This window comes from Camelus ferus, chromosome 8 (assembly GCF_009834535.1).
Source record: "Camelus ferus isolate YT-003-E chromosome 8, BCGSAC_Cfer_1.0, whole genome shotgun sequence".
Taxonomy (NCBI): domain Eukaryota; kingdom Metazoa; phylum Chordata; class Mammalia; order Artiodactyla; family Camelidae; genus Camelus; species Camelus ferus.
The window spans coordinates 63,543,452-63,558,357 of record NC_045703.1 but is presented as its reverse complement, the minus strand read 5'-3'; the positions used below and the strand labels follow the sequence as shown (position 1 = coordinate 63,558,357).

Genomic DNA, 14,906 nt, shown 5'->3' with positions numbered 1-14,906 from the left:
CTCCTCCTCACTGTCTCTTGCTGGTCGGCTGTCTCCTCTGCGGGTAGAGATAAGGGAAGCTCTCAGAACTCGTTAGAGATGCCGTGTCCTGCCCCCACGCTCTGCCCCCAGGAGATGTTACACAGTAGCAGAGGCTCCTTTTTCTTCAAAACCCAGTTCCCTTCCTTTTTTGGCCATATCACCCTCTATCATCCCAGGTGGGGTTACCCTCCCCCCGAGAAATGTCTGTGGTTGGGGGGAGGGTATAGCTCAGTGGTAGAGTGCATACTTAGCATGCATGAGGTCCTGAGTTCAATCCCCAGTACCTGCATAGGAAAAAAATTTTTAAATAAAAAATAAACCTAATTACCTCCCCCGCCATAAAAAAGAAGTAATTATAAAGCTCTGACCAGCACACATTTTCAAGGAAAGCAGATATGACATAATGGAAGGGGTGTGTGTGTGTGTGTGTGTGTGTGTGTGTGTGTGTGTGTTGCTCACAGCACAGCATAAGAGTTAACAGACCTATTGGAGTCAAGACTGTCTGGTTCAAACCAGCTTCCAGTTCTTACACTGTCCTGGTGACCTCAGGACATGACTTACGCCTCAGTGTCTCCAATGTCTCCTGTGTAAAATGGGGAGAATGATAGATTTTACCCAACAGAATCGTATGGGTAAAGCTCATTTAATAATGAGCTTATATTTGTAAAGCACACAGTAAGCACTGCCTTAGTGTTTTACAAGCTAGAAACAATTGTGGGGTTTGTTTTATCCCGATGCTTTCTTTTACTCCAGCTTAGTCTCAAACATGAAAAATACACAGTACGTGGCACCGTGTGGTCGCTGCCCAGTGTAGGGGTCTTTACTGCCCTTTGATAGACTGATATCTGAATTTATAGTCACACAGCCCTGGACACTGTGTAAGAACCCAGACGATTTTAGCACAAAACCAGCCCTCTATGAAGAAACCCAACTGTCCACTAACCTGGGGAGAGAGAATTCAAAGATTAATGATATACTAACATTTCTTGAGTGTTTACTCCATGCCCAGAGCTGGGATCACTTCATTTCACTTGCATCTTGTAACCACTTAATGAGGTGGGTAACATTATTATCCCATTTCACAGATGAGGACTAACCCGGGGCTTAGAAAGAATACGCAACCCACCATGGTCGCAGGTCTAGTGACCAGCTGACCCAGAGTGGGTGGACCTGACCACCAGTATGCTAGGGAAGACTGGATTCTCGGCTTTATTAACGCCCTCCTTTCCATTTTGGGGACAGAGTTCAAGCTTTCCAAGTTCATTGTCATCGTCTGACAACTGAGCTCCACGGATGTTCACTGAATACTGGCTGTCGGCGATGATGCTGACCTCGCCCTCAGCTAAACTGGGAAGCTGGCCATAGCCTTCCTTGCTGCGCCCCCATCTCTCCCCGGGTCTCAGGACCGACATCACACAAGAAGCAGCTGTGGGCTCTTGCTAAGAGCTTCAGCTGTGAACTTTCTCGGGAGATGCTTGTGCTTTAATTGTAAAACTGATGATGCCTGTGAGAACCAAAGGACTGATGACACATGATGGGTCTCAGACTCTCGTGTGAGCAATGGGGCAAGTTACCTGGGGAGACTCCTCGGAGCCCTTCAATCAGCTCAGCGGATCGACCCCAGAGGTGCACACGTGTGCGAGAAAATACCGTCACTACACAGTGTAATTTCACGAACTCCCTTCCTGGGGAGACTTTGACCTGAGCTATTTTTTTTTACTGTGAAGTACACTTAGTTGTAAACTGTATCTCTTTCCTCAGTTGCTGTAAATTCTGTTCCGGCTGACTTCCCGGAACAAGCAAAGGCCTCCAGGCAAGCTGTGGCAAGCCGTGTGTACTGAGGTGCCGGAGGCCATGGGCGCCGTGTTAACTGGGAATTCCTCCGGGGAGACAGCCGGACTCGCACACCAGGCACAGAGGGTCGCCCAGACCCAGAGGCAACAGAAAAGGTGACCCTTATAAGGAATAGAATCCAGGCTCAATGCCTGCCTTTCAGATCAAGTAAGGGGACAAGTATGGAAATCTAATTGTCTTTCCTTTTACACATAATTGGACTCAACCTAATTCACCAGCCCCCATTCCCAGTTAGAAGTGTACTGGTTTGCTGGGGCTGCCATTAAAATAAATTTTTAAAAAAGTCCACAAACCAGATGGCTTTAAAAAACAGAAATGTATTGCCTCTTAGTTCTGGAGGCTGGCAGCCTGAAGTCGGCATCAGCAGGGCCACAATCTCAGTGAAGAGGGGAGAAGCTGTTCCCCGCCTTTCTCGAAGTTTCTGGTGGTTCCTGTGATCCTTGGAGTTCCTCAGCTTGTGGGCCCATCACTCCCATCTCTGCCTCCATTGTCACCTGGCGTCTCCCTCTGAGTCTGCATCTCTTCTGAGAGGGACACGGGTCATGTTGGATTACGGCCCACCCCAATGACCTCGTCTGATCTTAATTTCACCTGCAAAGACCTGCTTTCTAAATCTGGTCACACTTACAGGGACCGGGCCTTCAACATGTCTTTTAAGGAGATGTGAGTTGAACCATAACAGTAGTGGAATAATAAATCTCACCCCTAGAGCAACTCAGTCCCTTCTGGTTTAAAAACGATCTCTTTCAGATATTTATTTAGTCAGTTCAGGGTTTTCCCCAATTCCCTGTCCCTTTTCTTCTCCTCTCCTAGGAGGAGGCTGGGTGTGGCAGCGTGGTCCTAGGAAGCAGGGCGAAGCCAGCCTGTGTGAGGGGTGTCTGGCGGGCACACTTGCCCCAGTCTCCCTGAGCCCATCTTGCCTGGACCTGGGCATCGACCTTGGTCTTTGTTGCAAACACTGTCATCACCAGTCCCTCCCAGCAATCAGACTCCACAGCCGGAGTCCGTCTTACCTCAACTGGGAGGACCCTTCCTGTCTGTGGGGCCATCTTCAGCTGAGCTCCAGGACTTGCTCTGAGGGACAGACAGGTTTGGGGAGCCCCCCTCCCACAGCACTTGGGGCCACCAGGCATAAAGGACTTGAGAGCGGTCCCCTGGCTCTTGGTCGAACACTGGCTTTTCCTTTTTTTGTTTTGTTTTGTTTTTTAATTCACTGCTCCACAGGATGGGGGCTTCCCAAAGTTTCTGTGGGCTTAATCTTTGGGATCCCCAAGCTTTTCTCTGATTTACTTCATCCTCACCCCCAGGGACAAGAAGGCCACAAGGCATTTCTCATCCTCCCTTCATCCCAGCCCCACCTCCTCCAGCCCCAGCCCAGGAACGGTGTTTCCCTCGGCTGGGTGTGCTTCTCTGTGCTACAGATTCCCTTTGAAAGGCCCCAAACCAAGTCTCGTTCCTGACGTCATGCTGCTGGAGATCAATGAACCGCTTATATTAGACCAACCCTGCTGATGCAGAAAGCTAGCAGGAAGTCCGGATGAAACCTCATGCACACACACTCATGAGCTCGGGAGTCATCAAAGAGCTGCCCAGACACTGAGGTCTTAGACCGAATTCCCTGAGAAAAGGGAATTTTGGAGAGAGGAGCCCAACATTTGGCTTCCTTTCCCCTTTGAGGCATTTTCCAGTCACAAGGCAGGCAAGACAGAAGATGTCTGTAATAACGACCCCAGAAAGGTCTGGTACCTGGAATATATATCAACTCTGATGAATCAATTAATTTCAAAAACCAGTCATTGCAATTAAAAAATAGGCAAAAATTGGAACAGATACTATGCCAAAGAAGATGTTCAAATAGCTAACAAACACTTGAAAAGATGCCCACCTTGGTCATCAGGGAAATAGAGACCCCACTACCTACCCTCCAAATGGCTAACACTGAAAAGACAGGAACAACAAGCGTCAGCCAGGACGTGCATGAGTCTCATACATTCCTGGTGGAAGTGGAAGTTCATACAGTCATTCTGGAAGAACTTTTTGACAGTAACCACAGAAATGGAATAGATGCATATTCTACGAGCCAGCCATTCTAGCCCAGTGTGGGTACCCAGCAGAAATCCATTTACGTGTGCACAGCGTAGGTTTAAGAATGTTTGTAGCATCATTGGTTCTATGAAATAGGCCAAACGAGGAACAACTCAAACGTCCCTCAACAGTAGAATGGATAAATCAAGTGTGGTACATGTAGATTACAAAATACCATACAGCATAGTAAGTGAGTCAACTCCTGGATGAATCTTACAAACGAGATGCTGAGAGAAAGAAGGCAGACGTAAATTAATAGGTCCTAGGTGCTTCCATTGATACAAAGTTCAAAAATAGGCGAAACTAATTTATGGTGTAGGAGTCAGGACAGAGGTTCCCTTTGGTGACTCTGGGGGGCCCGGGGGGAGGGAAGTGTTCTAGGAATGTTCTCTTTCTTGAACTGGACTTTGGTTACACAGGTGCGTTCATTTGACTAAGTCCACAAAACTGTAACTTATTATCAGGGCACTTTTCTGTATTTATGCAATTTTAATAAAAATATCGTTAAAACAAACATTTCGCACCCAGATTCTTGACACTGAAATTTAGAGCTGTAGCTCCAAGTGCATCTAGTCTTTTTGGAAATACAATACAAACATCATTAAGTGTCGAATGGCTTTTTAGGTCTAATCATTAGACTGGGTCATATTTGCCTTCAGGCAAGACCTGCTCAAGTTGACCACCTTTAAGTTGAAGGTCTTCAGGGGGGATTCATAAATCACCCCTCCTTTTTGTGGGCTCTTCTTTAATTCCTCCTAGAGTCAATCAACAAGGGGATTGTTATATAAAATAGATAAACAACAAGTTTCTTCTGTAGAGCACAGGGAACTATATTTAACAGCTTGTAGCAACCTATAATGAAAAAGAATATAAAAGGAATTTATGTATGTATATGGATGACTGAAACATTATGCTGTACACCAGAAACTGACACACTGTAACTGATGATACTTCACTTGAAAAAAAAAGAAGGGGGGTATTGTTCTTCCCTGGAAAACAGAATAGCACTCGCAGAGTTTTTTCTTCAACACAGAGAAAACGAAGACAACAAATTCCTATTCAAGGTCTTGCTGGAGGCTAAGAACCATCACTCCCCTCTGACCCCTCCAGGCACCTGGATCTTTCCTGTCTCTTAACCTTTTCCCTTGTACCACTCCATTGCTACTTAGAGCCACCCGCTCCCTGGCATTATCAGCTGCCTTTTAATACTGTACCCAGCCTTGGCCACAGGGACTACAGCATCCTGAAAGGCAGGGACCTTGCCTCACACTCCTTTTTAAATGCCTCCAGCCTTGGTGTGGTATCTTGTGTAAAGTCATTGCCCAGAAATATTTGATGTCATGTGGATAACAACATATTTTTCCTTCCCGATCTCTGGAGGGGTGAGGAAGGGAGGAAAGCAGCAGCCTCAAGTTGGATGAATCTTCTTAATATAAGAACTTGTCACTCAAGTGACTCCAAGCTTTATTACACAAACCCATCAGCACATCACACCGACCCCCTGGCAAGGAAAGGTGGCAGAGTGGGGGACGTTGCGACAAAGCTACTGTCCCAGAGCAGGGGGGATTCTGGGAGAAGGATGTTAGCTGGAGCAAGACCGGCAGAGATGGGCTGAAAGCAGACACTTTTAAGAATTCCTCCCTGATGAGGAAAGATCTCGAACCAAGCCTTGGTTCTCCACAAGGGATTCACTTTGATGACAGGTGATACTCATTGGCTGTTACAGCGCCAGGCAGCCTGCGAGGCATTTCACATATGCTATCTCATCTAATCTTCAAAGCAACCTACCGAGGTAGAAATGTCATTCTCCCTGTTTTGCAGATGAAACCACTAAAGCTAAGGGAGGGGAGATGACTAGTCCGAGTTTCCATGGCAGTAGAGATAGTAAAGCCAGAGTTCAAATCCAAGTCTCCTGACCTCCAAAGCAAGGGCGAAGGAAAACGTGTACATTAGGAAACTGGGAAGAGTTAAAGCAGCCTCAGATGTAACAAGACGTGCCCACAAGCATTTATCTGACCAGACAGGCTGTGGTAGGTGCCAAGGGAAGAGAACAAGCAAAGTGGGATGATTGTTTCTGGCTGCAGGAGACGCCACTGGTAATGAAGGGGAGAGGGAAATTCCATCTCCACGTTAAAATATTGTGAAAATCAGGCTGAATTTTCTTCCATAATGACGTGGTAGAGTTGGGCTGAGAGCAGATGCTTTCAGACTTCCTACTTGGAGAGAAAAGTCCTCAGATCTAGATGTCAATCAATGGGATATAATCGAAACCTTGGCACAGGCTGTAGGAAGTCCCCCACAAGGACACACCTCTGCCTGATCCAGAAGAGACCCTGCCTGATCCTCTGCCTGCCAGGCACCATGCGCAAGATCCAGAAAAGACCCCCCGGGAGGCAGTGGTGTGGGTTCTCTTAAAATTCCCCATGCACCACGGTGTTTTCATGAATGCTTATTGCAACATAGTGTCCAATGTGCAACAACCTATCTCACTGTTTACCTGTTTGAAAGGAAAGCAAAATGGGAAGCCTACTTTGATTAATGATTATGGGGTATGTTAGCATCTATCAAAGTACTAATTTTCTTTTTAAACGGAAAATGGCTTCAGTGTCATTACCATATGTTTACTATTACACACCCTTTGTTCAAGCTGTTACAAGTTGTCCTAACAAACTTCGATCTCCACATTCAGGCATTTATATTCGTATTTAGGCACGATGGCTTATTTAATTTGGCACACACTCCAGCATGGCTTCCACTTGGAGCTCCAAATTTTAGAGCAACGGCTGTAGATTTAGGGCCAGCTTAACATGCCAAGAATCCGGTAACGGGGGAAAACACCAGGAAGACTTTCATTCAAGCAACATTTTCAGTTCACCTGTGCAGAGACATATTTCTTGGAAATCTTCTAAGTTTCCAATTCTTCTACTGAATTCTTTTATTGTTTGAAAGTCTGGCCCATGCGTTCCCAACCTATGAGCTGAAACATTCTTCAACGGCAACATTTTCACAATAACAGGGTGATATTGAGAGCCAGAAGCCATTGTCTCTTCCATTTGCTTGAACAGCATACATCCATCTATTTACGCCTTCATCCATCAACTAGTAAGTGTGGACTCTGTGCCAGACACAGCACAGGTCCCTGGAAGTGTTCTGCCATGGTTCCTGCCTTGGAAGAAGTTCCAGTCTGGAGTAGGATGGATGTGAGGCTGACCCTACTCCAGACCATTTCAGGAGCTGGGGGAGAGGGGCAGCTCAACCTAATTCTTAGCAACCTATTATCACAGAGGAAAGCAAATAAGCCCAGCCTGGGGATTCAGAGTCATGCCTTCTCCATCAGCCTGGCAGCTTTCAGACGGCTACAGCCTAAGCTAATGCCCAAGTGGCACATCTCTATCTAAAGGTGTGTTTGAGTTGCCATTAAAAAGCGTATGGAGGGATGGAGTGGGTAGAGCTCAGCGGTAGAGCACACGCTTAGCACACATGAGGTCCTGGGTTCAATCCCCAGTACCTCCATTTAAAAAAAGAAAAAAAAGGACATGAGGATACTTTGTAAAACATCGCCTCACCTCAGAGCCTCTACAAAGGGCAAACAGGAAATTGTGGTGCATTTGAAAGCTTAATTCTGCCATCCAACCTCCACTATAAAATGCTCAGCATGTTTTCATGTAGCTTTGTCTTCTGATTACTCCAAAACATGTAGACACTATTGAAACAAAAGGGACAAATGTGGCTCTTGATTTGGTGGTCATGAAAAGGCAAAGAGAAGAAAACTGGACATTAGGAGTAGAGAACGTTCCAGATAAGAAGAGGACAAGCAGACTGTGTGCATTTAGCTTCTCTGCTCCCATCCTTGCTAAGAAAATACAGGTATATTTGGACACGGTACCACACATGCTCATCAAAACAGATACATGGAAGATGCATCGGTCAGTCATGAACTAAAGCAGACGCTGTATCATTCACACTGAGACAAGACAGCATAAACTCACCGCGGTCGTGAGCTCTGGAGTCGAACGGAGCTGACAGCGATGCTGCTTCCATTGCTTTCTAGCTGTTTGGTTTTGGGGCAAGTTACTTCCTCTTCCTCTGGCCTCAGTTTCCTCCTGTGTAAAGTGGGGCTAGTCCTACCCCCTGGGCTTGCTGCGGAGAGTCGCGCATCTGGTGTTCTATGTAATTTACTACATACACATGGAATTTAGAGAATCCTCAAGGGTTTTGAAGGAGGTGATTTTTCAGTGTGAAAATAAACCGGCGGCACCGGCTTCTGAACGCTGCCCTGCCCAGTGCTGCGTGCTGAGTTCCTGAGTCTTTCTCCAATTCAATGCCAGTCTATCTCCTGCATATGTGGTTTTTTGCTGTTGTTGTTGTTGTTTGTTTGTTTTTGTTTGCCTGTTTTTTTTTTTTTTTTTTTGGTCGGGGAGGTAATTAGATTTATTTATTTATTTTTAATGGAGGTGCTGGGGCTGCACCCAGGCCCCTGTGCGTGCTAAGCGCACGCTCCACCCTCTCACTTTCCACATGTATCTTTTAAACTTTCTCCGGCAGGCCAGTTGTAGTCTCTTTGAGAAAAGCTTCCTCAATTATATGAAATTAGCTCCTTACCACGTAGTAAGAATGCACCAGAAAGGACCAGTCAGGATTTCCACTTCACAGGGAATTTTCTGAAGAGTCTGAAATCAGAAACAGGAAGCCAGGGTAATCCTGAGCCCCAAGGAGGCCTTGAGTGGGCTCCTAGCTGCCTGCCCAGGGGTTCCAGGCCCGGGGAGGCCCGGCTCGACATCCTGTTCCAGCGGCACCATTTCCTCCTCACAGACACAACAGTGTGCCTTCTGAAGTAATTATTAGTTCACGTTTCTGCCAACCTTCTGAGGAAGATGCTTCTGGCTGCCCGGCGGACAGGAGACACCCCCTCCCTCTCACAGTCCCGGGGAAGGTGGGTAGTTCACCATGGACCTCTCACTGCAAGTTCCTTGTGCGTTACTTTATGCCAACAGTAAAGTAAAACCACTTCTTTGAGTTGTTTTAATTTAGTAAGCACAACAGATGAGTTTCTCGGTGATGGGGAAGTCCAGAAGGATCTTTTTAAACTGAGGAGGAGGAGTGGCTGGGATGCCCCTCTGCGGCTGGGGGAGGGAGCTTCCAACACTCACTCATGGTGTCTTCATACAGAACAAGAGCAGGGTCCGACCACAGCTTCTCTGAGTGGGAGAGAAGTTCGCATAGCTTTTATGCTGACTCACCTGTAAACCTTAATTAGAAGTCCAGTCAAATTGTGTGACATGAACAATAGTTGAACCTCATGACACAGTTCTCTCCTGAATATAAAATTGATCATAAGAAAAAAGAAGGGAAAAAAAATGATCATGTAGAGAAATCCAAACACCCTTCTTTCCCCTTAAATCCAAGAGATGGGTGGCAGATCATAAATCCAGGTAAACTCTTAGTGCAAAACATTTAAGTCACATGGACGGAGTAAGGTAAATTGTTGAAATCCAATGACCCTTTCATGAATTTTGTCCTTAAAAACATTTCAATACAACTAGGGGAAAATTAGTTTGAAATATTATTTTTAAAGGAAAGTTCTTCACCTATTATCCTCTGAACATTTACTGCCATTCTCTGAAAGTTATTTGCAAAAAATAGGAAATGAATCAGTAAACACTTATTACCTGGTACGTGGTAGGCATCATAAAACGAACATAAGCATCTCTGTTGCTGTGGACCCAAAACTTTAAAAATCCCACCGGTCTTGCCTTGTTCCCAGGGACTGTCATTACGGACCATGGGAAAGGCACAGACAACACAGCTGTGGGCTTTGTCTGTTTACTCGTGAGGACGAGAGTGATGTACGACTGTGTAGGATTTGTCCTTCAAAAACTTAGGTTTGAAATGGAAGCATTTAGCTATAGCTCAAAAAACAAAAAACAAAACCTTTTTTTCATCATTATGGTTTTCAAATATTTTTATATGATCCTTTCAGGAGAAGGAACCTAGAATTGAAAAGGGTGTCAATGGACTATTTTGGGTAAAATGTACTGATATTGGTAGACGGAAAACCACATGAGCTCAGACTGTTCACATCCATCCTCAACACGTAGCCCTGTCCTGGAATATACTGGACACTCCTAAGTGTTCAATAAATGACTTAATAAATGAACGAATGACTTAAAGATGATGAACTCCATCACTATTAAACAGAAGAAAGAAGGCCATTATTCAGTAGAAGAAGGAAGACAAGAGAAATAATTAGACTTAGAGTCTGAAGGCATAATTTACTGAAGACAGGTTTCTGTTGTGCAAATCCTATTTCTTTTTCCTCTCTGCCTTTAATCTCCTGGGGACCAATGTTTGTGTAGCATGTGGGAGGAGGGCATGGACAGGAAAGGATACATCTACTGGCCATCACTGCAAGTCCCTGCTTAGTGTGTTGATGTTAATTAAAAAGATGCATACAATCGTTCAGCCCAATCCCCCACTTTGCAGGTGAGGAGAGTGAGAAATCAAATGACTTGATTAAGGTCCTTGGTGCAGCCAGCTCAACAGAAGGAAAATCATATTTATTGCTTTTGGGAGGAGGGGTTAAGTGATGCCAATAAAACTTCTTATAGACCTGCCCCCAAACACTGGATCAGACTGGTTTCTTTCAACCTATTGATTGATGCCTTTTCCATTGATTTTGACAAGAGTGCCCGGCAACTAATGTTCTTAAAATTTTACTTTGCACAAAAATAACTAAGCGTGTGCCTGTTAGAAGTGAGTATTTCTGAACCTGACTCCTGAACAAACTCTTAAAGAATCTGAATTTTTACAAGTACTTCCAGGTGAGTTAGATGCAGAAACTGCAGGTTGAGAAACACTGTTCTCAAGAGCCTGAGGTCAACCAGGACCCGCCTCCAGGCTACATGCGTGTGAAGCTCCCCTGACAGATTTATGGGGCGGCTGAAATGAAGTTTGACACGTGGGGGTGACGTGTGTGTATCACACTCTGAGGAACACTGCTGTATCATCACCATTAGAGAGATATATTCAGTTATATATACATGATTGGATGCTGGTGACAAGCACTGTATTCAAAATAATTTATTTTTCTGAACTACACTTGACACTTTGTGAAAGTCAAGTTCGCTTTTCAAGACCGAGCTCAATGTCATGCTCTTAAAATGATGGCAGAAGGACCAAGGGGCACCAAAAGCTTCAAGAAGCCCCATGAGGAAGGGGCCAGGCTGCTCTAGTTTTTCTCACAGCCATTCCCTGCCCCCTACTTGCTTTCCACGTACTGCGTGTATGACATCAACACTTATAAATTAATCCAATAAAAAAGAATATGAAATAGTGGATAACGCTTCTGTGTAAGTAAATACCAAGTTCTTGTAACCATAAAATTGATTCAGCCTTGATCAGAAAAATAACTCCTACGTTGAAGAAGGCGTCCAGTGAGTCTGGTGGCGGGGAATGGAAGGCAAGAAACCCAATGCTTGAGAGAAAACCAGATCCTTCTTCCTCGGATCCGTCTCTGTTTCTGATTCCCTAAATTTTCCATGACTCTCAACCACAAGTTTCTGCAGGGCTCGGTGTATTTTAATTAAACCCCAGTGATGAACACAGACTTTCCGAGCTCCGTCCTAGTCTGCAGCGTGAGGCTTCAAAGCAGGGCTGAAAGAAAACAGCGAGGAGGGATGACATTCGATAAAACCTCAGCAGCCTGCGTCACCCTGGCCCAGGACAGCACCGCAGAATAAAGGCGCTGCGAGCGAGCCTGAGTGCACATGGTGGCACTTAGTGGCGGTTTCTGTGCCTTCTGGGGCTGGCATTCTGTTCTTGTGCCTGCTTTGTGTTCGCAGAGCACAGCTCTGTCCGTGTGACTCAGGCCAGGAAAATGCTTCCTTGGCAACCCCGGTGGGTACTCCCCACACGGGCCTCTGCCGGGGTCCAGGGCGAGGAGGAAGGCCGGCACTTCCCTCCCTTCCTGGTGCCATCTGTAATGTCCCTGCGGCCCCTGCCAGCAGCCGCAGTGGAAGGAGGCTGCGGGGAAAGCCGTGTCCCGAGTTCACCTCGGTGCAGAGAGGCGGCCTCCCCAGACCGCCTCTGATTACTTGGGGACTTCCTTGCTCCCTCCTTCCTTTCCTTTCATTTTTTCCCTTTCTTGTCTCATTTTTCTCGATCCCTCCTTCCCTCTCTCCCCTCCCCCTGCCCTCCTCCTTTCCTTCCCTTCTTTCTCTGTAGGTCTCTTGTGAAGATGAAAGGCTCAAAAATCACAAAGAAATACTCAACCAGCAGACAGTTCTGCGGACAGCGGGCCCCTCCCAAACCCGTCACTCTTTCCAGCTCAGCTCTTTCCTTTCAGTATAAGAGACACAGGTAGCTATTATGCAAAAATCTGAAGAAACCAAGAGAAAATTCAGTAACTAACTGTCATAGGATAGTTGCAATTATACTTGAATCTGTTTTTTTGGGGGGGTTATTTATATATTTATTTTAATGGAGGTACTGAGGCTTGAACCCAGGACCTCGTGGATACTAAGCACATGCTCTACCACTGAGCTATCCTCTCCACTACACTTGAATCTGAAAAACGTCACCTGATGGTCACCTGTATGGTTTCTGAAGATTTTGCGGGTGTCACCCACAGTGCCAGTTTGTATTGTTAGCTATGGCGTGACACCCAAAGGGGCTGGCAAGATCATCGGGGTTCAGGACACTGAACCCCGTGCTGCTGGAAATAGCTCTACTATGAAATGACTTTTGAACTCTGAACACAATTCTGACGTTCATTGGGTCTGCCAAGTTTACCGTGTACATAAGGAAGGAACGTGTAGTTTACATATTAAACAATTCGATTGGGGTGGGGGCAACCCCCTCCTCAAGTGGACCAAGACACTAATTTACAGCCTGCACACACTCATTTCACAGCCAAGAGTGGGTTTCAGCTAACAGGTCTCAAAGACTGTGCATCCCTGTGGCCCTGGGGACGCATCTGAGAATTGGATGGCCATATTGCAGCCACAGAGCCATAAAAATAACGTTCAGGAAGTGAGTTGATATCTTCATTTTAGTCCACTGTTACAAAATTCCCAGGTCAGCCTTAGCTGATGAGTTTTGAAGGGGAATTCAAGACCTGGAAACAGCTGCAGGCTTGCTGCCTTTTTCGTGCTCAAAGTCATTCTTTTCCTGTGTGGTCATCACCTCAAATCATCCTCACTGTCCCAGCTCTGCTCTCTGGGAATAGGTGCACTATTCACAGGTGACTTGTGGTGGGTAAGTGCCCAGTGCTCAGCCCAGGAAATTGTCATCTGAATGATTGACACACATGTCCTGAGCCCCACTGGGCACTAAAGAGATGGCTCTTTGCTAAAAAACCTTGCATTCGTCAACATGTATTTAAGGGAATCTGAGTCGGCAGTTCCAAGGAGACTTTCCAACAAGCAGCCAATTTTTCTTCTATTTAAGTTTTAGGAGAATATATCACCAAATTCTGGGAAACACCACTGGCAAGAAGCTGAGCTGAAGTAGGTTCAGGGGCTTAGCATATCCACCCCGGGTCCATGTGTGATCAGCAAGTCAGATGGTGTCACTGCTCCCACAGCCCACAGGGCTGTCTCTGCCCAGCCACGACCACTGGGTGGAATCTGGCCCTGGCAGCTGTGCCGTCCCCGGAGGAGGGCCGAGACGCGCTGCAGTGACAGCGGGTGGGCTCAGGGAAGGCTGTGAAGCGAAGAAGAAGCCTGGACCTTCAGCTCCTGGGGACCGTAATCCGGGTGAGGGGGTAAGATGGCACCCACAGAAGGGGAAGTTGCACCGCTGAAGGGCAGGTGAGCCTGTAGCAAAGGAGGGGACAGCTCCCAGGAGGGAGGGATGAATGTGGCGGGATGACCAGGGAAGGGGTGAGGAGGCGAGCTAGAGGCCCCGACCTGCGGAGGGGAGGAAGGGGTCCCAAGTGAGGCGTGGGGAGAACCACGGCTTGACGCAGAGGTCAAGGTGGGACACGGCATCCCTGAAGGTCAAGCCGGCAGGTGGCCTGTCCTCCCTGGCAACCCAGGTTTCTGAAGAAAGGGGAAGAAGAAACCAGCGTTTTATAAACACTGATACGGAGGCTATGCTAGATGCGAAGGCCACGATGTGCAAGCCGGCAGTGGACCGAGCCTCTAGGACACCGCTATCATCAGCTCGGTCCGCGGTTTAGAACAACAGGTGTGGACTCTGGATGTGCAGAGGCGATCCCTGGGATGTGGGAAGGAAATCTCAGAGTTCTTATTCATCTTTACTTTTAAAATTCTCATCTTTTTGAGTATATTTTATGTATTTTAAATGAACACAATAGTTTAATAGACAATATGGACTGACTTATACTCCCTAAATTTGTATGTTGAAGCTCTGACCATCTCCCCCCACCCCCTGCCAATGTGACTGTATTTGGAGGTAGGGCCTCAAGGAGGTTAATAAAGATTAAATAGGGTCACCAGTGTACGGCCCTGTGTTGACAGGACCCATATAAAAAGAGGAAGAGACACCAGGCCTCTCTCCTCTCTCCCTCTGTGTCTTCTCTGTCTCCCCAACCTACATTTCTGCTTCCCTTTCCCCCTCTCCCCCCACCACATCTTTGTCCGCCCCCTGCACCCCACCTCTCTCTGCACACACACAGAGAAGAGGCCATGTGAGCCACAGGGAGGTGGCCGTCCACAAGCCAGGAAGAGCTCTCGTCAGAAACCAACCCTGAAGGCGCCTTGACCTTGGACTCCTGGCCTCCAGAATTGTGAGAAATTAACTTTCTGTTCTCTGCTCCCTAGTCTGTGGCAGCACCAGCAGATTAATACAATATGTAATACGTGAATAAACAAAATTGGGAGAGAGAACTATATAAACATAGTTTGTTAATGTCCACGATCAAAAGACTTCGGAGGACAATGCTGTTGGTCGAGGGGTCCGAGTGGAGATTCCAGTGAGTGCCA

General features: G+C 46.6%; 1 protein-coding gene across 6 annotated transcripts in view; it reads right to left on the bottom strand.

The window, feature by feature from the left end:
- The window catches only part of SCAF8 (SR-related CTD associated factor 8), a 191,643-nt gene continuing 176,737 nt past the window's right edge, over nt 1-14,906 (bottom strand). For 3 of the 6 annotated variants that reach the window (XR_004322072.1, XR_004322073.1, XR_004322077.1), the window contains one exon: nt 8,355-9,275. The gene's annotated coding sequence lies outside the window, so the exon portion shown is untranslated. Of the gene's footprint in view, nt 38-8,354; nt 9,276-14,906 lie in introns of those variants that run through there. The other 3 variants (XR_004322075.1, XR_004322074.1, XR_004322076.1) reach the window with 3 other exon arrangements.